The sequence below is a fragment of the Canis lupus genome, chromosome 3 (genome assembly GCF_011100685.1).
Source record: "Canis lupus familiaris isolate Mischka breed German Shepherd chromosome 3, alternate assembly UU_Cfam_GSD_1.0, whole genome shotgun sequence".
NCBI classification, from domain to species: domain Eukaryota; kingdom Metazoa; phylum Chordata; class Mammalia; order Carnivora; family Canidae; genus Canis; species Canis lupus.
In genome coordinates, this window is record NC_049224.1 from 74,880,142 (window position 1) to 74,903,347 (window position 23,206).

The following is a 23,206-nucleotide window of genomic DNA, read 5'->3' on the forward strand; positions in this document are numbered from 1 at the left end:
GCCGCCCAGGCTGCCCAAGGAATTTTTTTTTTTTTAAGTAAGCTCTACACCCGGGGGCTCGAACTCATAACCCTGAGATCAAGAATTGCCTTCTCTATGGACTGAGCCAGCCAGGTAGCCCTCAAGGAGTTTTTTTTAAGATAATCAAATTCAGTAGTGGCGATTCCACCCTCCCCAAAAGCAATCCAGAGAGAAAAAAATATTGGCTATCCATTATCATAGTCTACTGGACCAGACCAGTTTTCAACAACTGATCTTTTCAATTATGATACTACGTAAGTTTTTAAAGACTCTCCCTGACATAGTCCAGAGGTTCTGAACGTGAATTCAAATTCCATTAACATGTAATTGGTGCCAGTTACGCTCCAGATATCGCCATAAATATTGCTTCATTTAATTCACGTTTTACAAGCCGCCACGCCCACACTTTGCCTCTCTCCGCATCTGTAGAAGATGCTGCTCCCACGGACCCAAACTCTCTCACCTGCCGTCCCCCCTCTATGGGTGACCTTCAACAACCGCATCTGATGCATCCTAACGCCTTCCTGCTCCACTGGTGACAGAACCCTCCTGTGCAGAGCCCACCTGTCCCCAGGATCTGCAGCCCCGTCCTGTCCCACCTGCTGACCGGGTCTCCCTTCCCTCGTGGACTCCCTGGGCACCTCTAGGCCGCATCTGTCTGATTCACTGTCATGCCCCAGTGCCTGGCAGTGTCTGACTCCCACCAGAAGCTCAATAGCATTGTGAACAAGTGAATGAAGTCTCTCCCATCTGGGGAAAAAAAAATATATTTTTTCCCTTAACCTCAAACCTCCCGAGCTACAACTCTTTCTTCCCCACACAGCTTTCTTCCTGGCTTTTCTGCTCCATGGCCTGATGTCTCGACTGTGACCTGATAGATGCACTGGCTCTGCCTTGAAATTGCTCCCATTGAGGCCATCTACATCTTCTGGCTGTAAAACCCAAAGGGGGTGTTTTAGTCGCTAACTGCTGTGTCCATTTTTGTTTTTTAATTTTTTTATTTAATTTTTAAAAGATGTTATTTATTTATTCATGAGAGACACAGAGAGAGAGGCAGAGCCACAGGCAGAGGGAGAAGCAGGCTCCCTGTGGGGAGCCTGATGGGGGACTCGATCCCAGGTTCCAGGATCATGACCTGAGCCAAAAGCAGATGCTCCAACCCTGAGCCACCCAGGTGCCTGTGCCTTGTCCTTTCTGATGAATTTCTCAACGGTGACTACTCCTTTGGGCTTCAAACCCTTATGGTGACCACTCCTTCCTGCTTGAAACCCTTCCGCTGCTCCTCTTATCTCTTTGGTTACTTCTTTCCAGGCTCTTTGATGGCTTTCCCCACCCCCACCACCCCCCACCCCAATCTAACTGCATTCCCTCTCCTCATTCCACTTGCTTTCTTCGGACAGTCTCACCTAATGGCTGGGGTGTCCCCAACCACATTCTAATGTTCTTGCTGCTGCGAGCAGCTTACTTTTGCACTCCAGGCACATTGCAAGTATTATCTCATTCCATCTTCATCTCCAAACCTAGCCTCGGCTACAGACTACTAGTATTGCCATCGTTGTGACCTAACTGAGGCCCGGAGGGCTTGGGTTGCTTGTCACAGGTGGGCACGGGAGAGTTTGCTGCTGTTTCTCCACTCATCCTCTGAGTCCTGCAAAAAAAATGTCATCTACTCCACATACCCTGATGATTCCCACCTTTATGTCTCCCACTGAACCTCCTTCCTGAGATCCAGACCAGGGCAGACCATTCAATATTTCTATCTGGATAGCCTAGAGGCACCTCAGCCTCAATTTAGTCATTTTTAAAGATTTATCAATTTAGTCATTTTTAAAGATTTATCTTTCTGAGAGAGAGAGAGAGAGAGAGAGAGACAATGCACGTGCAAGCAGGGGGAGGGGGTCAGGGAGAGAAGTGGGCTCCCCACTGAGCCCAGAGCCCCACGCAGGGCTTGATCCCCACCACCACTACCCTGAGATCATGACCTGAGCCGAAATCAAGAGTTAGATGCTTAACCCACTGAGCCACCCAGGTGCTCCTCAATTTTGTTATTTTTTAAACTAACTCAGTCTCACCACCTCCCTTCCCAGAGCTTCTCTTCCTTCCCATAAACTCTATCTCTGTAAAGAGCATCACTATTTTACTGGCCAAGCCAAAGGCCAAAGAGTCACTGCTACAGACTGAATGTTGAAGTCCTAATCCTCAATGTGATCATATTTGGAGGTGGGTTTTGGGAGATGATTAGGTCATGAGACTGAAGTCCTTATGAATGGGATTAGCATCCTCATAAAGAGACCAGGGTGCTCCCTTGCTTCCTTCCATGTGAGGAAATAAGAGAAAAGATGGCTGTGTATGAACCCGGAATATATTCAATATTCAAATTCTAAACATTGGGCAGCCCCCGTGGCCCAGCGGTTTAGCTCCACCTTCAGCCTGGGGTGTGATCCTGGAGACCCGGGATCGAGTCCCACAACAGGCTCCCTGCATGGAGCCTGCTTCTCCCTCTGCCTGTGTCTCTGCCTCTCTCTCTCTCTGTGTCTGTCATGCATAAATAAATAAAATCTTAAAAAAAAAAAAACAAATTCTAAACATTTCTGAAATAGAACTGAAGTCTACTCATTTAACTCTACATGACATATATGCATATATCAGATTGGATTTTTATAATAGGATTTGAACACAGTTCAGAGCTAGGTTTTACTTTTGAATGTTCAAAAGTTCGGAAGGAAACCCATACTTTCGAGCTCCAACAGAGTTCATGGCAACATATTCCCCATCTCGTCTCCTTTAAAGTACAACTTCTCTTGATGATGAAAACAGACTTGAAGTTCATATAACCCCATATTAATGGTCTCTCTCTCTCTTCTTTTTTCTCCCTCTCACCTGGTGAGAGTGGCATTAAATGTCTGGCTCAACTTCCACTCCTGTAACTGAATCTGTTTCAAGTTCTAACTGTTGACAGCCGCTAATCCCAAGACATGTTTAAAGAAGTACTAGAATTATTACAAAGGAGAGACCTGAGATCTACCAATTAGTGCAGATGGGGCAGTTATTAATATGGTGGCAACAATATACAGAATTATTTTCCGTTTTCTTGGAAGGCAATATATCCACAGTGCAAAATAAATTTACACAATTTAGAATTTCAAACATTTAATAAATAACCAGTTACCAAATTAGACATTGACAAAGCTATTTAAATGTGCAGAGCTCTCATTTTCATTTGAACAAGCTATGGCACATTCTTTGTTTCTCTGTAAAAAGCTGATTGGTCCTTAAAACCACTCATAAATGAACATATATGTCTGGCTGGCTTGGTCAGAAGACATGTGACCCTTGATCTCATGAGTTCGAGCCCCACAGTGGGTATAGGGATTACTTAAGTTTACAAAAAAATTTTTTTAAAAGATTGTATTTATTTATTCATGAGAGACACAGAGAGAGATCCAGAGACGCAGGCAGAGGGAGAAGGAGCCTCCTATGGGGAACCCAAAGCGGGACTCGATCCCAGGACTCCGGGATCACGCCCTGAGCTGAAGGCAGGCACTCAACCACTGAGCCCCCCAGGTACCCCATAAATAAAAATTTAAAAATAAAATTAAGTTCTGCCCCAAAGATAGCCCTAATTATTTATCAGCAATTCAGATTCTGCTGATGTAAGATTCATGGTAACTTAGACTAGGTAACTGTCTGTACTACTTTTAAGGTTTTATTTGTTTATTTGAGAGACAAAGAGAAAGACAGAGTGATCATGAGTGGGGGAGGGGTAGAGGGAGAAGCAGACTCCTCACCCAGCAGGGAACCAGATGTGGGACTCATCCGGAAACTCTGGGATCATGACCCGAGCTGAAGGCAGATGCTCAACCGACTGAACCACCCAGGCACCCCTGTCTGTACTACTTTCCAATACAAAGTTCTGTGAGGGGCAGCCCCGGTGGCCCAGCGGTTTGGCATCTGCCTTCAGCCCAGGGCCTGATCCTGGAGACCGGGGATCGATTCCCCCATCGGGCTCCCTGCATGGGGCCTGCTTCTCCCTCTGCCTGTGTCTCTGCCTCTCTCATGAATAAATAAATAAAATCTTAAAAAAAAAAAAAGTTCTGTGAAACAGATGACCTATTCAAATAATACTAATACAGCATTATGTTATTTTGTAAGCCGTCTCAGTCCACATGATTTGCATGCAACCTTGACCATCCGAGGTAGAACCGCCCATTCAAAGAGGGCACGTGTGCCTCCTTCCCACAGGAACAAATACTGAATCTGTTATTCCAGTGAACTTCCAGCTGTGTTCTTGCTGGTAGCTTCACCTGTGCACCAGCTGTCCCTCACAGAGACCGTCTGTACGCTACACAACCCCTGCCTACCACTGTCCCTAAACATGGTAGGCACCCCAACCACTTTTATCACATATGCTGTTACTGGAACAGTTGCCCTCACCTTGTTGGTGAGTCCTTCTGTGTCAAACATCCCTTTAGGCATGCACATAGAATTATAAATTCTGAAAGCTGGAAATGTCCTTTTAAGCTCTTTAGTAATTTCCCTTATATTTGAAATGAGGAAACGTGGCTGTGGAGAAGCTAAGAGGCCTGTCCAAGTTGGGTGACAGAATTAGGACAATCCGGTCGCTGACCGCCATCCAAGTGCTGCAGAGGACCTATGTTTCCTGATGAAAACACTTTCCAGTGTGAAGCTGAGAAGACGAGTCACTTATCTTCTCCAAAGCTCAAGTTTATTCTCATAAGAGAATGCAACAAGATCATCCTCGAGTTGTCTTCTATCGGGTAACTCTAATTTTCATAATGTCTAATACCAAATGTCCCCAACACTGTGTGGGGATGGAAAGCTGCTCTCGTCTTCCTGTCAAGAATACAAATGTGGGGGAGGGACAGGAAGAGAGAATGGGGTTTATTGATCAGGAAGTGAGAGAAGAGATGGTGGGAGTTAGCAAGCCGTCGCTGGGAACCCCCTCTCTTCCCAGCCCCCCTCTGTGCCCTCCCAGCAAACCAAGGGGACTAGGATGGGGACTTTCCAGAAGCCAGCAATACCACAGCCACTACAGACTCAGCTGTCACCCTCTCGGAGTGCTGGTGGGAGGACAGGAGGGAATAAAAGGGGGATAAAGGGAGCCGTGTTGAAGCTTCTAGCTCCAAGCCAGGTTAGGGACCAGCCAAGACTGGCCAGTTGTTAGGGACCCCCAGGATGGGCAGGGAGTCCCCCGGATAGCTATTCACTTCCCCTTACAGATCAGTGGTTTAGTTTTCCTGTTCTTTAGCCCAGATAGAGTGGGCATGAATTTTTCTGCCACCCGAATCCTCTAATCTCACGCAGTGGGATCACATGGGGCGTGGCTGCACTATTTGTCCCAGAACCCCACCCCATCAGAGCAGCTTCTCCCAGAGCCATCACGCGGAGCTCCTGGAGCCCATGGATCTAACCTCTTCATCATCAAGGATGCTCCGGCCTTAAGTTGACACATAAAGTAATGATGTTTTGAATGACTTCCTTCCTACATGGATCAGAGCCAACTTAAGCCTCGTCCTCTAGGATGCCATGGCCACTTCCTGTATTCTCTTCTACTTTGTGGCACAGGAGAGAGGGGTGGGGGCCTTTGCTGGCCCTCAGGGAGCATGAATATCCCTCCCTCTCGCACAGCTGCTTTGTTATTCTCCTGAAGGTAATAATAATAATAATTTTAACACATAACCTAATAGTACTCACTATGTGACTGTTAACTAATTGAGCTCTCACAACATCCCTGGACAATAAAGATTATTATTATCATATCTAAATAAGGACTCTGGTGGATTTTTACCATTATGAGCGCCAATCTTCAGATAAGAGATGAGAAAGAAGGGGCTGGCACAGAGAAGTAAAGTCACTTGCCCAAGGTCATACCAGCAGCAGATGGCAGAACCAGGTTTTGAACCCGGGTCCTTCCCGTCTAGACTTTCCACCTGCTCTTAACTGCTTTGCTAGAGGAATATTTATTGACCAATTAATTTTACCTCTTCTTGGACATTACATATATGATCTTCTGAATTCTTACAACTTGGAGATGTATGTTTTATCATCCCCATTTTCATAAGGGTCCCCTAGCTAATGATGTAGACAGGATTTGCCTTATGCCCAAACTTCTATTCTTTGTGATATAAATATCTCTAGAAGAGAATAACTCTAAAATATCTTTTTCGTGAATTAGCTGGCTTGTTTTTCTATCTGAATTTTGCTTGGTCTCATTAATCTAAATATGATGTCCAAATTAAACCTTAGAAGTATAAAAGATATAAATATAATAATAGCAATAAGCAATATTTACTGAGTGCTCACTATGTATCAGGCACTATACTAAGAACTTTACTTGTATGAATTCATTAAGTTTGACAACAAACTCACAACTACTTACCTACTTTGGAAACTTAGATTTACTGATCAGAATTAATGTGTCGTTAAATATGTACGCTCTCTTTTTAAGAGAAAAACACTACTGCTTGTCAAAAGGATACAGACACACTCAAAATTAAATGCCTCTTTGTTGGCGCTAAAACATATTTCCTACATCCTGCACAGCTTTACTGAAACCCGAGTGTCAAGATTATTCATATGGCCCAAATATGACGAATCCTTTTCTAAACATTCGAAAACCTGAAAAGGGACACAGTGCCCTTCAATCTAAGAACCCAGCAAATGGAAATCTCAGCTTGAAAATGTCAAAAATTGCGAGAATGGAAACCCTCATGTCCTTTGTGAAGAATCTGGTTTAAAGATCTTTTTCTTGGAACACGGGGCTGGGAAGGAAAAAATGAAGATAAAAGTCAGTTAAGGCGATTTGTAAGGTATCAGTTCTGCACTGAAAACCTACAGCCTCTGCCATCATCACCAGGGGGCTTCGAACCCAGGGCTGCCTGTCTGCTGAGTGGAATCACGGGCACTTTCCCACACAGACTCTGATCCTCCAAGTTTTAATGACCAAGAAAAGAAGAGGGCCAGAAAACATGTCACATACTGGGGGCTCTGTGGCCATTATACTTGAGAAGCACAGCCCAGGAGACCGGGAAAGGGGTAAAGCCAACTACACCAACACAGAAGCAGAGTTAGGTCATCTGGGGGATGTAAAGAGCAGAGGCTGGGGGACTTCAGAGAAATGCTGTGCCGGGCAGAAAAGGGGCCTGAGGGAGTTGCCATTTTGACAAGATAAAATTAGAAGTATATTCAAAGACAGGGTCCTCTCAAGCAGGCATCCCTACTCCCGGCACCATAATGATCAGACATGCTGGGTGGATGGGGAACTGGTAAGCGCCAGGCCGCCTGGTGCAGCACTCCCTGCTGCTCACCCAGTCTTACGCCCTAGAAGGTTCCAGAAGGCCTGGCAGGAGCCGCCCACCCACACCTGGCTCCGCACAGCAGTCCACCTGATTGTGATGCAGCCTCTCTGGTGGAGGCTGCTTTCTCCGCAAATGCAAGGCAAAGATCATCAAGAGCTGGGTAATGAGGAAGAAAAGGCAAGTTGCATTTCCTCCGAGTCACCCACTTCCTCCGCAGACCCTGTGGTACCACCTAAGTCAATTAATGTCATCCCAAGACTGGTAGGACAGCACCCAACGAGAATGCTACGGCAGTGAAAAGGGAAATCCCGGGATCCCTGGGTGGCGCAGCGGTTTGGCGCCTGCCTTTGGCCTAGGGCGCGATCCTGGAGACCCGGGATCGAATCCCACATCGGGCTCCCGGTGCATGGAGCCTGCTTCTCCCTCTGCCTGTGACTCTGCCTCCCTCTCTCTCTCTCTGTAACTAACATAAATAAATAAAAAAAAAAAATTAAAAAAAAAAAAAAAGAAAAGGGAAATCCCCAGACCTCTCAGTGGGAAGGACAGTGGCAGGAAGCCCCATTTGCAAAACTCAAATTTGATGTTAGCAATTTATACCATGATGAGTTTTCCCCCTATTTTACTGGTTTCCAAATGGCTGGACAAATCAACATAAAGACCTTTATGTTAGTTATCACCCGATACTTTTATTTCCTACTTTGAGCCACACGTAGTCCCTTTCCCATCTCCTCGCACTCAATTAATAGTCTCAGGATCCTCCTCTTCTGTTCACTTCAGGAAATATCCCCTAAACATTTCACAGGGCACCCTGTAATTCACAGCTGTGTCTACCGTCCGGGAGCTCTTATTACATCAGTCGTTACCTAGAGATAAATCTAAGGAGAAACCCCTTTTTATGGTCTTATTTCCCTATAACTTGATAAAAAAAAAAAAAGAAACAGGGAGATTCAAGACTGTGATAAACATTCTATTTTAAACAGCTCTAAAACACCCGTTTGCAAAAGCAGTCAATCCTTCTTTATACAAACTTTTTTTTTCATGCAATGTTCTAATTCCTTTAGACAGGCTTCAGGATTCTCAGGCAGGAGCTGATCCTGAGCAACTCCTCGTCCCCAAGCAAGAGAAGCCACCTCACTAAGGCTGGTTTCAGGGATCCCTGACCCAGACTAACAGAACATGAAGTGTTCAGAAATGCAGGGGAGTCATTTAGCAAGGTGGATTCCCCGGCCTGGCGACAACTCTGCATTCAGTCTTCCACCCCAGCCCCTCCCACACAGAGCAGGCCCCCACCCCCCAAAAAACAACAAAACTTGAAGGTGGCTATGCTCCAACTCTTACCAATCCCATCAAATGTAGGCAGAGAATGAATTCCCGCTTTCCAAAAGAAGGGGTTTTTCTATCAAGGCCTCTGTAGTCCTGCTTACGCACAGGGCGAAAAGTTCTGAAGTTGGGGCTCGTTGAGATAGCGGAGTGTCTTGGGTGTGACCCATGTAAACCAGGTCATTTAAAAACGCTCTTTCAACGTCTGATTATATCAATACAGGAAACCATCCAACCATCCCAGAAGAACGAGAAGATCTCCACCTCACCCATTAAACGCCAGGAAGGTACTCTGAGGAGGGCAGAACAGCCATCACTTTCAATTTCTTTTCCTTTTGAAGCAACTCACAGAGAACAGCCTATTTTAAACAAAATAGCAGGTAAAGCCACCTCTAGGGGGATGTCCAAGGAAACCGTCTCTTGAAAACCACCACCACCGCGCGCCACCAAGTTTGAGGGGTCCCCTGATCACAGAGGGTCAGGAAGGAAGCTGCGAGAAACAATTAAGCAGGGTTTCACGATGGCTGGCGCAGGATGTGCCCATAGAAAGAAATGTTGTGCGCGCGGGTGGAGCTGCCAAAGTCACTACCGCGAAGTACCGGGAACTTGGGAAGGATGGCGAGGGGCTCCCTTGCCCGCCCGCGCCCAGCGCGCTCGCCCTGCGCACCCCACAGCCCCAGAGATGTCTGGCGGGGCGGATGCCGCGCGAGCGGGGTGGGGGGCAGGAGGAGGGTGCCCCGCGCCGCGGGAGGAGCTCCCGGGCCGCGGTGAACTTGAAGCTTTCACTTTCGTCCAAGCAGGGGAGCAACGCACCCACCCCCGCCCCCCCGGCCCCCCGGCGCCCCGGAAGCCCCCGGCGCGGCGCGCACAGCAGCTACGCCCCGGGGCCGCGGGACTGCAGCCTCGCGGGCCCGGGAGGGGCGTGCTGGGGCGGGGCGGGGAGGGGCGTGCTGGGGCGGGGCGGGGCGGGGCGGGGCGGGGCGGGGCGGCCGGGGCCCCGCGGGGGCGCGCCAGCCCCGGGAGGCACCCACCTGGCCCGCGGCGCGCTCAGAGCCCGGGGCCCGGCCGGGGCGCGCAGGTGCTGGCGCGCGGCGCGGGGCGGGCCGGGGCGGGCGGGGCGCCCATGGCCCGGGCGGGGCGCTGTCCGGCGGCGGGGGGCCGCGAGGGGTCCCCTGCCCCCGCTCCCGCCTCGCGGTCACCGGGCTGAGGACGCGGCGGGTCCCGCGGCGGCGGCGGCGGCAGCAACAGGCTCGGCGGCGGCGGCGGAGGAGGCGGAGGAGGCGGAGGAGGCGGCGGAGGCGGAGGCGGAGGAGGCGGAGGAGGTGTCTGCGCGCGGCTCGCGTTTCCTCCTCCCCGGCAGGGCGAGCGCGGGGGAGGCGAGGGGAGGGCAGAGGCCGGGATCGCCCGGCTGGCTCCCCGGGGGCCCGAGCGGGGCACGCGGCGCCCCTCCCTCCCCCCCGTCCCCCTCCCCGCCTCTCCCCTGCGGGCGGCCCCTCCTCACCCTGCCGGGCGGGGCGGGGCGGGGGTGCGGGTGTCCGGGCGCAGGGCCTGGCCCGCCGGCCGCGCGGAATCCGAGGCCCGGGCCCCGCGTGACCGAGGCGCTCGCGGCGGGAGGTGCGGTCGCACGCGCGGGCCCCGGCCGCCGCCTCGTAGCAGGTGCAGGTGGCCCTGCCCGCCGCGCTCCGCCGCTGCCGCCTCGCCAGACGGGCACAGGGAGAAGGGCCCGGGACGCGGGAGGACGGCCTCGCCCCCGGCCCGGCCCGCCCCGCCCCTCGGCCCTAAGCGCACGGAGCGACCCCGGGCTCTGCGGGGCGCTGGCCGGCCGGGCTGGACGCTCGGGGCGCGAGGAGCGAAGGCTGAGACGTCGCCCCTCCCCAGGGCAGCCCGGTCACCCCCTTTCTGACCCGGCGCGTGTCCCTCCCGCGGCTCCGGCGCGCGCACCCCCCGGGTCCCCCCCGGGCCCCCCCCGCATCCCCTAGAGGGGGGCCCGGGGAAGCGGGCCTCGGGGTGTGGAGCGCGCCCCCGGGGACCAAGACGGGGGCTGGGGATGGCCGGGCGCAGGAACCCCGCACACCTGCCAATGCCCGTCCCAGCGGGGGCCTGGGGGCAGGTTCCCTCCAGGGGGAGCGGGGCGATCTGGGGCACGCGGGGGACGCGGCCCCGGCTGCGGGGACCAGTGAGCTGCAAGGAGACCCCGTGGGATGCGGGGCGCGGCGGGGGCAGCCACCGGAGGAGGCGGCGGTGGAGGAGCCAGGCGGCCTCTCTTGCAGGATTTTTTTTTTTTTTTTTTCTTTTTTGCTCAGTGGAGCTGGAAGCTGACTTTAGGGAAGTGGCTGAGAGTTAGGACAGCGGAGTTGGACTTAAAACCCAAATCCCAGCTGCACCACTGGGTTGGCCCCGGCAAGCTGCTGCACCGCTGTTCTCCATTCCCTTACCTGGAACATGGGACGGCTGCACGCTTGGGAGGACGACTGCGAGGACAAAATGGGAAAGTGCGTGTCGAGTGCTTACTTAGCACGCTGGCACGAGTGTAGACCTCGGTTTCTGGCAGCAGCTCTCATTACCGCGGCTGGGAGGTAAATAGAAAGCCAAGGTCCTCCCCTCCCAAGCCCTACCGGTGGGTTCTTAGAAGCTGACTGAAGCTCTTTGAAGCCTTTTTGATTAGACCTCCCCCATGGGATTCCTTGATCCCGTTCCTCTGGATGCGCCCATCCAGGGAAGGTGTATTTCGAGGGGACACAAAAGTGTCACACACGGCTTGTTCTAAAACACTCCTAAAAGCAGTGGCTGTTATTCATAGCCGGGGCCAGTGGCTATGGTAGGTGCTGGACATATATCGTTTGTAATCCTTTTTTTTTTTTTTTAATTGTTTTTTTTTTTTTATTGTTTGTAATCCTAACGAGAATTCTGCTGTGCAGAGGTTATTAAATCCTACTTGACTAGTGAGGAAACTAAGAGGTTAATGCCTCTTGGCGGTGCTGGGACCCCCCCCCACCAAGATCCAAAGCCGCTTGTAACACACTTCTCTCCAGCCACTGTGTACCTCTCTCGTAGCATCAGCTTATTCTGTGTTATAGCACAGGCATTTGTGTCCTTAGCTTTGAATTTTTAAAAGAGAGGTGAAGAATATATAAACAGACATCAGTACTCTAATGACTATGACCTTTATTGGGTTATGGACATTTTTCTTCATGAGGTTATAAGGACCAAATAAGCCAGTTAAGCCATATTGTTGTCTCTTGGATCACACCATGATTATTTCACATCTTTATCTCCAATTCCCCTATATAGTTCTCTTTCCCTCTTTGCAGCAGCCTTCTGAACACACCTACCACCAGAGTGCTAGGATGTCAAGATAGGTACACGGTCATCCGTTTCACTGACACCCCCAAACTGCCCTTCTATCATATCCTGCCAGGCGATGATAGAAACTATGAAACTATGACCTAACAACCCTGCATGCTAGCCACTAACCCCCTGGGAGGTGGAGTCAGGCCAAGGCTGAGCACTGCATGCAGAACATCCTGGCTCGAACCCCCTCCCATCTGCCACCCCACAACCTTTGCTCTTCCTCACTAGCCCCCTTCACCGCTACTCCATCCACACCCCCAGTTCCAGAGTGCAGGAAAACTTAGTACAGGCAGGCAGCCAGATGGGATGCTCATCAGGTCACCAAGGTAGAAAGTGAGAGGGGTGAGGGGCAGAGGTAGGCCTAGACCCCAAGTCTCTCATATTTTTGTGGTGTGGAGGGGCGAAACCTTTTCCCACCCCACTGCTAAAATCTAGCAAGTTGCAGCTCAAGGGTTACAACTTAGTGGGAAATGACCGCCTGCCCTGACCCTACCCTGGGTTAGGGAAGGGCCATTTCCTTGTGTGGACAACCAACCTCTGGACCTCTAGCTCCTCCTGAAATCCTGCCATGAATCATTCTTCTGGGGGTTTCCCCTATAGATTCTCTCCTAATGTAGTCCTTTGCAGCATATGTAATTGTTCATTGTTAAGGCCAAGAACATTTATATCAACTTAAAGATGGCTATGGAGCTCTAAAAAATTGTGAACAAATGATGCCACTAAATCAACTGGGAAGCCCAGGGACAGAAAGAAAACACAGAGGCCATTTTCCTTTTAAAAGGGCAAGGGAACCATATATAAATCTGGAGTGAAAAAGCTTTGGTTAATGTAGGAAAGAGACCTTTAATAAAATAAAAATAAAATTATTATTAAATCGATCAGTTGTTGAAATGTTCATAGTAGTTTGGAACCCAAACTATTATTGCTATGATAACCTAATTTCTAAATATTCATAATAAGGTAAGAGTTCTTAACTAGTGGGCCTATTTCCAAAATGAGCATCAGTAAAAGCAAAAAAATTAAGATTATGCTGGATAGAATCCTAGGACGGTAAGGTGGTTCACCAGACATGCTCCCACCAATTGAGGGTGCCTTTCTAGAGCCTGAGGTGGAGACAGTTTCTGAGACAAGCCCAAGCTCAGTGGGAAAGGGTGGGAGATGGAGAATCGGTGTGGAAAGCATAGAAACAGGCAGCACGGCCAAAGCGGAAGCAATGCTGGCTAATTCCCCAATCCTGCCAACCCAAGGCATAACTATTAGCATGTAATCAAACGTTAAATCATTAGCTTTAAGAAATATTCCTGGGATCCCTGGGTGGCTCAGCGGTTTAGCGCCTGTCTTTGGCCCAGGGCCTGGTCCTAGAGTCCCGGGACCGAGTCCCACGTCGGGCTCCCGACATGGAGCCTGCTTCTCCCTCTGCCTGTGTCTCTGCCTCTCTCTCTCTCTCTCTCTCTCTCAAGTAAGTAAATAAATAAATAAATAAATAAATAAATAAATAAATAAATAAATAAATAAAATCTTTAAAAAAGAAAAAAAGAAATATTCCTCACCAGGGCTCCTGGGTGGCTCAGGTGGTTAAGTGTCAACTCTTGATTTCAGCCAGTTTCATGCTCTCAGGGTCCTGAGATCGAGCCAGCATCAGCCTCCACACTCTGCAGGAAGTCTGCTTGGGGTTCTCTCTCTCTGGCCTTCGCCTGTGCATGCCGCCTCTCTCTCTCTCTCTCTCTTTCTCTCTCTCTTCCAATAAGTGAATAAATCTTTTTTTAAGTGAATAAATCTTAAAAAATAAAATAAAAGAAGAAGAAATATTCCTCATTGACAAGGAAATGAATGGAAGTCAAATCAGAGAATACATTACATTGTCTAGCCTACAACACTAGAACCTTGGGGTTGCTTTCTGAAAGGCACAAGAATGATAAAATATAGTGTAGGAAAAATAAAATGAGCAGTTAGCCAATGTGGATCTCGGAATTTCAGCAATTTAAGTAAACAAAAGTTACACTGCATGGGAGACTCATGCTTACCATGGATGAGACAACATAAATCTACATGCAGCGAGAGCAAGTGAAGTGTATAGAGTAAGCTTCTGTGAAGTGTCTAATTTCCTTTTATGGACAAAGCAGATAAAACTCTGGGCACTGCTTCCATTTCCCTTTTCAGCTTCCTCTCCTGTTTGTTAAATCCTTGCTGTCTCTGCACAAGCAACGGTTCCACGCAGCCCTCTAACAGTATCGAGCCTTTACTTGGGGTCCCCACTGCCCACCTGAGCCCGGTTTTGTGGGTTTGAGCATCAAGCACCACGCTAAGCAGCAAATGTCATAAGATAGCATGTCACCTTTTTGTTATAGTATCTGGATTTGTCTCAAGTCAGTGAGAGTTTCTTTGTATAAATTGTAGGAGTTCTGGATCTTGGGGATTTTACCCAGACCCAAATGGGCAAAATGACCAAGCTTCCACTACTGTGCGATTCCCGCTTTATTTAATCCTGATTGCTATTAGCACATTACTGGTACATAGGGTGTAATCTCACCTAGAAAAATGTAGTCGAAAAAAAATTAAAAAAAAAGAAAAAGAAAAAGAAAAATGTAGTCGCCGGCTACCTGGTCTCCCTGCTTTTGTCCTCGCCACCCTGCAGTCTGTGTTTAATACAGCAGTCAAGCGAAGGTGCTGAAATATTAGTTGGGCCGTGTCATTGCTCTGCTTAGAACCCTCTCACGGCTTCCCAGATTTTCCAGAGTAAAAGTTCGTCATTGTAATGGTTTATAAAGCCCTGTGGGACCTTCCCCCTTCCCACACTACTACCTCTGTACTTCCTTGCCCGCTACAAGCCCTGGGTCACTCTGCACACACTGACCATGCCAGGCATATACATGCCCCAGGGCCTTTGACTCCCTCTACTCTCTGCCAGGTGGGCTCTTTCCTCAGATATCCACATTACCCCTAGTTTACCTTCTTAAGTCATTGATTAAAATAATATCTTCTCCTTGAGGCCTTCTCTGGCTAACTTTTTGAAAGTGGAAACCACTTGTACCCCTCCCCCCACAAAAAAACCCACCACACACACACACACACACACACTGCTTATCCTCTTTTCCTGATCTATATTTCTCCATTCTTCATAGCACTTATTGCTAATATGTTACTTGTATATCTCTTGTTGTTGTTACTTAAGCATCTTGTCACGGTTCCCTCTGCCACCACCCAACCCCATGAGGGCAGAGAATTTTTTCTGCCTTGCTCACTGCTGCCTGCTGTATCTTCAATGCATAGAATAGAACCTAGCATGTAGTGGACGTTCAATAAATAGGTGCTGAATGAATGAATGAAAAATTTGTGAATTCATTGAGTATCTATATAGGACTTCCCTTAGATTAGAAACTTTCAAGGTTTCCCTCTATTTACCCCTTTGTGATCTTGTCCAGTTTCTCAACTGTCCTAAGAGTTCATTCCTCCCCTTCAGGTGAGCCGAATGGTAAAACACATTGTTTCACCTTGTTTCACCATCGACATAGGATCTGATTTTCAGATATACTATGAAAGGGTTGTAAAACCATGGAACAGCTGAGAATTCATCCACACTCAATATTTGTCCCAAGTTTGGTTAAGAAAAATACCATTTTGGAGTACTATCTGAAAGATACACAGTCCCATTTGCCCTTAGAATCTGGACCCCCTAAAATCAGCTTCTGTATCAGGTCAACCCAAGTGAAAAGCAGTTTGCCGGGACTGTATCCATAAAAATTCCTTTTATTGGGATCCCTGGGTGGCGCAGCGGTTTGGCGCCTGCCTTTGGCCCAGGGCGTGATCCTGGAGACCCGGGATCGAATCCCACATCGGGCTCCCGGTGCATGGAGCCTGCTTCTCCCTCTGCCTGTGTCTCTGCCTCTCTCTCTTTCTCTCTGTGTGACTATCATAAATAAATAAAAATTAAAAAAAAAATTTAAAAAAAAAAATAAAAATTCCTTTTATTGAATCGCACGTTGACATTTTCACATTTGCCCATACCAAGGGAATACATTTTATAAAAATGCCCTATTCAGTCTGAGGATATTATTTAATACCTAACATAATGTCCTTTTAAGGAGAATCCAGGAAAAACAATGCTCTTAGGGTTCTACCGGGAATAACTTTTCTTTAGTAATTGGTGGTATCTTCCTCCTTGCACTAACGAATGTGCTCATGGGTCAGATTTGGGATCCGTTGCTTGATGAGTATTAAGGTCATTTGTATATGAAGTCATTGATTCACAGATGCCCTTTCTAAGCCTTTGCCAGCTCGTGTTTTCACCCACCCAAGACAAAGTATAAATAACAATATACAACCCCACAAAGCTGAATTAGACTATCTTGTATTCTGAAGTCACGTTATTTCCACTTTGTAGGTATTATCAAAAGAATCTTTTATGAAATGATGGTGAGAGTGGTAGGAGCCTTTGTCGGGTTGTTTTAGTTTTGTTTGTGAATGCTTTTACCTGGCAAAAAGAGTATGCTGGCACACTTCTGTTCTTTCCTAGTGTTTGGGAAAATTTTACTAGTTCAGAAAATCTGAAGTCGAAGAGTCAGTGGTTTCCCTTCTAGCTTCATACAACCTCACCTATTTTCTCTTCCTTTAATTTTATTTTCTTATTCACTTGTTTTTAAGGTTTTTGTTGCCTTGTACACATTTAAGACATCTTCAAGGGGCACCTGGCTGGCTCAGTCCCTACACCATACAACTCTTGGTCTCAGGGTCATGAGATGAGTTTCAGCCCCACATTGGGTATAGAGATTACTTTAAAAATAAATAAAAATCCTATGGGTTTGGGGCTCCTGGGTGGCTCAGTTGGTTAAGCATCTGCCTTTGTCTCAGGTCATGATCCGGGGTCCTGCTATTGAGCCCCCTTGTAGGGCTCCCTACTCAGTGGGGAACCTGCTTCTCCCTCTCCCTCTGCTCCTCCCCCTGCTCCCTCTCTCTTTCTCTCAATAAATAAAAATTGTTGAAAAAAAAAAAACAAGGGTTTTATGAATGTAAAAAAAAAAAAAAAGACACCTTCAATTGTTTCTTGATTGTGGCAGACAAAAAGGAAGAAAAGGAAGGAAGGAAGGAAGGAAGGAAGGAAGGAAGGAAGGAAGGAAGGAAGGAAGGAAGGAGGAAGGAAGGAAAGAAGGTAGGAAGGAAGGAAGGAAAGAAGGAAGGGAAGGAAGGAAGAGACTTTTTGTTTTTTTGTGTAACAAAACAAAGAACACACCGACCTGCCCCAGCTTAGCGTGCTCCCCAGCTCTAGGAGGCACCAACGCTCTCATTCATCCCCCCCCGAATGTGATCTGCAAGTATCCAGGGCTTTGTAATTGACAGGGCTCATCTTACTTAATCCTCTCAGTAGCCCTCAGGGGTATTATTTTCCACCTTTCCCTCATTGGCAGAAAACTTGGGGTGGGGGAGGGGATGGGGATTAGAATTTTAACCTGGACTTTCTCCCTCCAAGCCTAATTCTTTTCTTCCATACCATATTACCACCTCTTAAAACTACTCTTTTTGAAGGTTGTATCATGCAGAGGTTTGGGTTTCTTTTTTTTTTTTTTTTAAGATTTTATTTATTTATTTATGAGAGACACAGAGAGAGAAGCAGAGACACAGGCGGAGGGAGAAGGAGGCTCCCCGCGGGCAGCCCAGTATGGGACTGGATCCCAGGACCTGGGATCACAACCTGAGCTGAAGGCAGATGCTCAACCACTGAGCCACCCAGGTGCACATTTGCTTTTATTTTTAAGGAGACATCAGGAGACTGGTTATTTCCTTGGCCTTCGGAATAACCTTCCTTGCTGCAAGGTGTCCTGGGGGAGGCCTGTGCTTCTGCTAGGTCCCTCTGACCCTTTAGTTTAAGGGAGCATTGCATCTGCGGAACTGAATCAAGGTTCCCTGGATCAGCATATATTGAAGAAATGGGCTGCAGGGTAGTCTCCTTTTGGTCACCGTTCCTATTGCATAATAATTCACATTGTGCAACAGCATTAGAGCAGGAGTTCGCTTCATTACTTGGTAATTTCCTTTAACAGCAAAACTGAGCTAGAGACATTTGGTCCTCTTCTCATTTTCCTGTTGCTAAATATAAAACGTAAGCTAAAGTTGTCGTATTATTCAGGGGAAAGGAACGTGAGTTTTCGAATTAGAAGCTTAGAGAAAAATTAATATGAGGAGATTAAGGAAAAATTAAGATTTAAAACACCAAGCTTCCTAAACTGGCAGGTGTGTACCCCAAAGGGATTAGTAGAATCTTTTGACCCATCAAATTTTGTTGATCAGCGATTCTTTCTATGGACTTGAGCTAGGCTCGGAAGTGATGGAAAGACAGATGACACATTGTCCCCGTCCTCAGCACTGTTAATGCTCTTTTAATTCAGAGTTAACAAATTTTGGCCCATTTACTAAATATTTCAGCCTTTGCAGAAATATTGGTCTCTGTTTCGACTTTCAGTTCTGTCACGATAGTGTAAAAGTCACCATAAACTATGTGCCCACAAATGAATATAGCTGTCTTCTAGGGACCATGGACACTGAAATGTGAATTTCACAAATTTTTGCATATCATGAAATATTTTTTTATTTTTTTAAATCACTTAAAATGTAAAAACGACGTCATCAAACTCTAAAGCTTCTGAGCAGCAAAGGGACCCATCAACAAAGTGAAACGGCAACCTATGGCAGGGGAGAAAACATTTGCAAACCACATATCAAATAAGGGTTAATAGGTGCTTCTTTAATAACGTTAAATAACAAGATCTGGCCGTAAGTCTAATAACAACCATGATTTTGAGTAGTGAGTACGTATGATATTCTGAGATACCTGTGACAACTGAAATGTGACGTGAAAATCTGTGACTTCCACTGATAACAAACTCATGAGAACTGATAAACCTTTGTGGTTGTGTTGATCGCATTTATAATTGAAGGAAAATCCAAATTTTTATTAGAACTGCTAGAAGTAACTTTCTAAAAAGTCTCCGGATTCTATGCATAGAGCCAGCAGAGAGTCTTTCATCTCAGGTTAAGAGGTCCTGAGAAGTCAAGGAGAATGGGGCTGGGGAAATCAGATAATTAGAAGGGCCTCGTCATTGACAGCACAGTTTTTTTTCTTAAAGATTTTTCAAATCTCGGGCAGCCCGGGGTGGCTCAGCGGTTTAGTGCCGCCTTCAGCGGGGGGGCCTGATCCTGGAGACCTGGGATCAAGTCCCACGTCGGGCTCCCTGCATGGAGCCTGCTTCTCCCTCTGCCCATGTCTCTGCCTCTCTCTCTCTCTCTCTCTCTCTGTCTCTCATGGATAAGTAAATAAAATCTTTAAAAAAAAATTTCAAATCTTTGAGTAATCTCTACACCCAACATGGGGCTCAAACTCGCCACCCTGAGCTTGAGAGTGGCATGCTCCACCAACTGAACCAGCAGGGCCCCTGAGATCACAGTTGTAATAAAGATGAGAAGACAGAGCCACCTGACTGGCTCAGTCAGTTAAGTGTCTGCCTTCAGCTCAGGTCATGATCTCAGGGTCTTGGGACACAGCACCCTATCAGGCTCCCACTCAGCTGAGTCTGCTTCTCCCTCTCCCTCTGTGTGCTCTCTCTCTCTCAAGTAAATAAATAAAATATTTTAAAAAGACAGAAAGAGATGAGAAGAGACAGAGATTTAGAAGACTAAGTTGAAGTGAAATGACTCAGCAAGGAGAGAGGAATTCTAAGTACCATGTGCAAATCTGTCCCCATCCATGTGGCCTATTCCCCTACTCCTTTAAGAGAAACCTGGAAGGGTGCCTGGGTGGCTCTGTCAGTTAAGCATCTGCCTTTGGCTCAGATCATGATCCCAGGATCCTCGTGATGAAGTTTTGGAAGATAGGTGAGGTCCGGAGCCGACGACCAAGGAAGAATTCTTGAGACGTCTTCGGTGCAAAACGGTGGTTTTATTAAAGCACAAGGGCAGGACCTGTGGGCAGGAAGAGGGCTGCCCTGGCCTGCGAGGGGTGGCTGATTATATACTTGCAGAGTTGGGGGAGGTAAACAAAAAAGGGAGATTTCAAAAGGATTTTCAGGTACTGAGGAAGACCTACAAGATACTGGAGGCCTTGCCACTGTCAAGTTAAAGATTGCTTTTCCCTTGGGACACCTGGGTGGCTCAGTGGTTGAGCATCTGTCTTAGGCTCAGGGCATGATCCCGGCGTCCTGGGATGGAGTCCTGCATCGGGCTCCCTAAGGGCAGCCTGCTTCTCCCTCTGCCTGTGTCTCTGCCTCTCTCTCTGTGTCTCTCATGAATGAATGAATAAAATCTAAAAAAAAAAAAAAAAGAAAGAAAGAAAAAAAGATTGCTTTTCCTTCTAGCAAGGCATTAGCAGGAACACAATTGGAAATTTCCTGAACAATGTCACACATATCCCACCCTGGGTGGGGGTCGTTTGCAGGATATCAGCTGTGTTTTGTGCAGCTAGCTCTGTTCCCTCATCACTCAGATGGAGCCCGCATCCATTTCTGCTCAGGGAAGAGTCTGCTTCTCCCTCTCCCTCTGCCCTCCCCGCAGTGCCCCCCCAACTCTGCTACTTCTCTCTCTTAAATAAATAAATAAATAAATAAATAAATAAATAAATAAATAAATAAATAAAATCTTTAAAAAAAAAAAAGTGTCTCTGCCCCCAACTCTGTTAGTTCTCTCTCTCAAATAAATACATAAAATCTTTATTAAAAATAGATGTCTCTGTTGGTTAAGCGGCTGCCTTTGGCTTGGGTCATGATCCCAAGGTCCAGGGATAGAACCTGCCTGCACATTGGGCTCCCTGCTCAGTGGGGAGTCTGCTTCTCCCTCTCCCTCTGCTGCTCCCCCTGCTTGGGCTCCCTCTCTCATTCTCTCGCTCACACACACTCTCTCAAGTGAATGGATAAAATCTTAATAAATGAAGCATTATTTTGGAAAAGTGGTTTGGAACAGACTTACTCTCCCCTAAGAAGACACCTTAACTTATCAGGAGCACTCGCTACTTCTTTAGTATCTCCTATACTGGTGTGAACAAGGGTGATTCTTTCTTTTGAACTTTTACATTTCTATATTTTTCTAATTATCGACAATAAATGTGTATTATTTTATTATGGGAAAAGTCTAAGGTTTATCTCTGCTCTTTATTTTGGGATATCTTATCTGTAGGAGACAGTCAGCTGTGTTCCTCAACATTAAATTAGAATTTGATGAAGGGGGCAGCCTGGGTGGCTCAGCGGTTTATTTTATTTTATTTTATTTTAAAGATTTTACTTATTTATTCATGAGAGACAGAGAGAGAGACAGAGAGAGAGAGAGAGAGAGAGAGGCAGACACAGGCAAAGAGAGAAGCAGGCTCCATGCAGGGAGCCCGAAGTGGGACTCGATCCCGGGACTACCAGGATCACGCCCTGAGCCGAAGGCAGACACTCAACCGCTGAGCCACCCTGGGGTCCCTGGCTCAGCGGTTTAGTGCTGCCTTCAGCCCAGTGCCTGATCCTGGAGTTCCAGGATCCAGTCCCACATCAGGCTCCCTGCATGGAGCCTGCTTCTCCCTCTGCCTGTGTCTCTGCCTCTCTCTGTGTCTCTCATAAATAAATAAAAAAAAATTTTTTTTAAAGAATAGTTAAAAAATAGAATTTGATGAAGGAAGAGAGGAGGAAAAGATGGAAGGAAAGAGGGAAGGAAGAAAAGAAGGAAGGAAGGAAAAGGGAAAAAAAACTTAGGTTTCCATACAATTCCAAGTTACTCAACTTTAACTAGGCCCCATTACCTCTTGGTAATCCTTTTAATTCATCTCTTACCCACTCATCCTGCAAACACAGGAGTGAGCCTTGACCAAGTCCAGCCAACCCTACCCAAGGCACAACTACCTATCGGATCCCAGCCCACATTGCGAATCCACACGCTGTGCTAATTAAATGTCTATTGCCTTAAGTCATTCATGTGTGTGTGCATTGGGGGAGGGGTTGGTTCTTCTGCAGCAAAAGCTAATTTATACAAGTGAGTAATGTTTTCCAAATCTATGTCTCCTGGCAATTTTCCCATATTCCGCAAGTGCTCCAAGATTAACAGACTTTGTGTTATGACATCTATAGATGTTCTCAAAACCCAGAGTTTCTTCTGAGTGGCTAGTATTTTCTTAGTGCCTCACTACCCAACCAGGGCTTTAAAATTCTAGTTACGGGACGCCTGGGTGGCTCAGTGGTTGAGCGTCTGCCTTCGACTCGGGGCCTGATCCCAGGGTCCTAGGATCGAGTCCCACGTCGGGCTCCCTGCATGGAGCCTGCTTCTCCCTCTGCCTGTGTCTCTGCCTCTCTCTCTGTCTCTCATGAATAAATAAAATCTTTAAAAAAAAAACAAAAATTCTAGTTACATTGGGCATCCTGCAAAATCACACCTGGACTCAACCTCAGCCTCCAATCTTCACAACTCACGTCTTCCTGTAACAGTGACAAGACTCCTTCCACAAATCTGTGTTAAATTCCTCTTTGGTGTTCCAGAACCACAGAAGCTCCTCTACATTTGAATGCTCCTTTGAAGGAAAACCCCATACCTGTTGCACTGACCAGCATTAGATGGCCAAGGATCAGTTCCTTGCTTTGTAAATTTAGGCAAATTATTTAACTGACTTCTATTGGTTCTCGATATTCTCACTCATAAGACAGAGATAAAAATAATAGTATTCACCTTATAGTGTCGTCAATGGGATTAATGAGTTAATAAAGGGAAACTATTTAGAACAGATTCTAGTATTCACTAAAGCATGCAATTATCGGTATTATTCGGTTGTAATTTCTCTTCTTTTCCTTCTCTGGAACTTATCAGCCTTCTTTCTCTCTGGAGGGAGAATGGGATGCTAACCTAAGAGACTATTTCTTTCAGGTGCAAATTAAACAAACTCCAATCTTTTTGAAGTTCTTCAGGAATTCAGGAATTCTTCAGGAATTAGCACTTGTGCGCTTTAGAAACAGTATAATGGTTTCTAAAAAAAGAAAAAAAGTGTAAAATTATTTTCTCTTCTAAATGGTCAAGATTTTGCCAGGCAAGCTTATCCAAAGCCAGTAACATTTTTTTTGACTTAAAATTTAACAACGATTTAACAATCTTTCAAAAATCTTTCAAGCCCTGTCCCCCCCCCCCCCCCCCCCCCCCCCCCCCCCCCCCCCCGCCGCAAATGGTATTTTGCCTGGAGCTAGCAGGGTGTG

The 23,206-nt window shown here is 47.1% G+C and overlaps 1 protein-coding gene across 4 annotated transcripts in view; it reads right to left on the reverse strand.

Annotated features, from left to right (window-relative positions):
- The window catches only part of TBC1D1 (TBC1 domain family member 1), a 238,846-nt gene extending 229,523 nt beyond the window's left edge, over positions 1 to 9,323 (reverse strand). For all 4 annotated transcript variants that reach the window (XM_038533498.1, XM_038533496.1, XM_038533495.1 and 1 more), the window contains exon 1: positions 8,679 to 9,323. The gene's annotated coding sequence lies outside the window, so the exon portion shown is untranslated. The remainder of the gene's footprint in view (positions 1 to 8,678) is intronic.
- Positions 9,324 to 23,206: the final 13,883 nt, after the last annotated feature.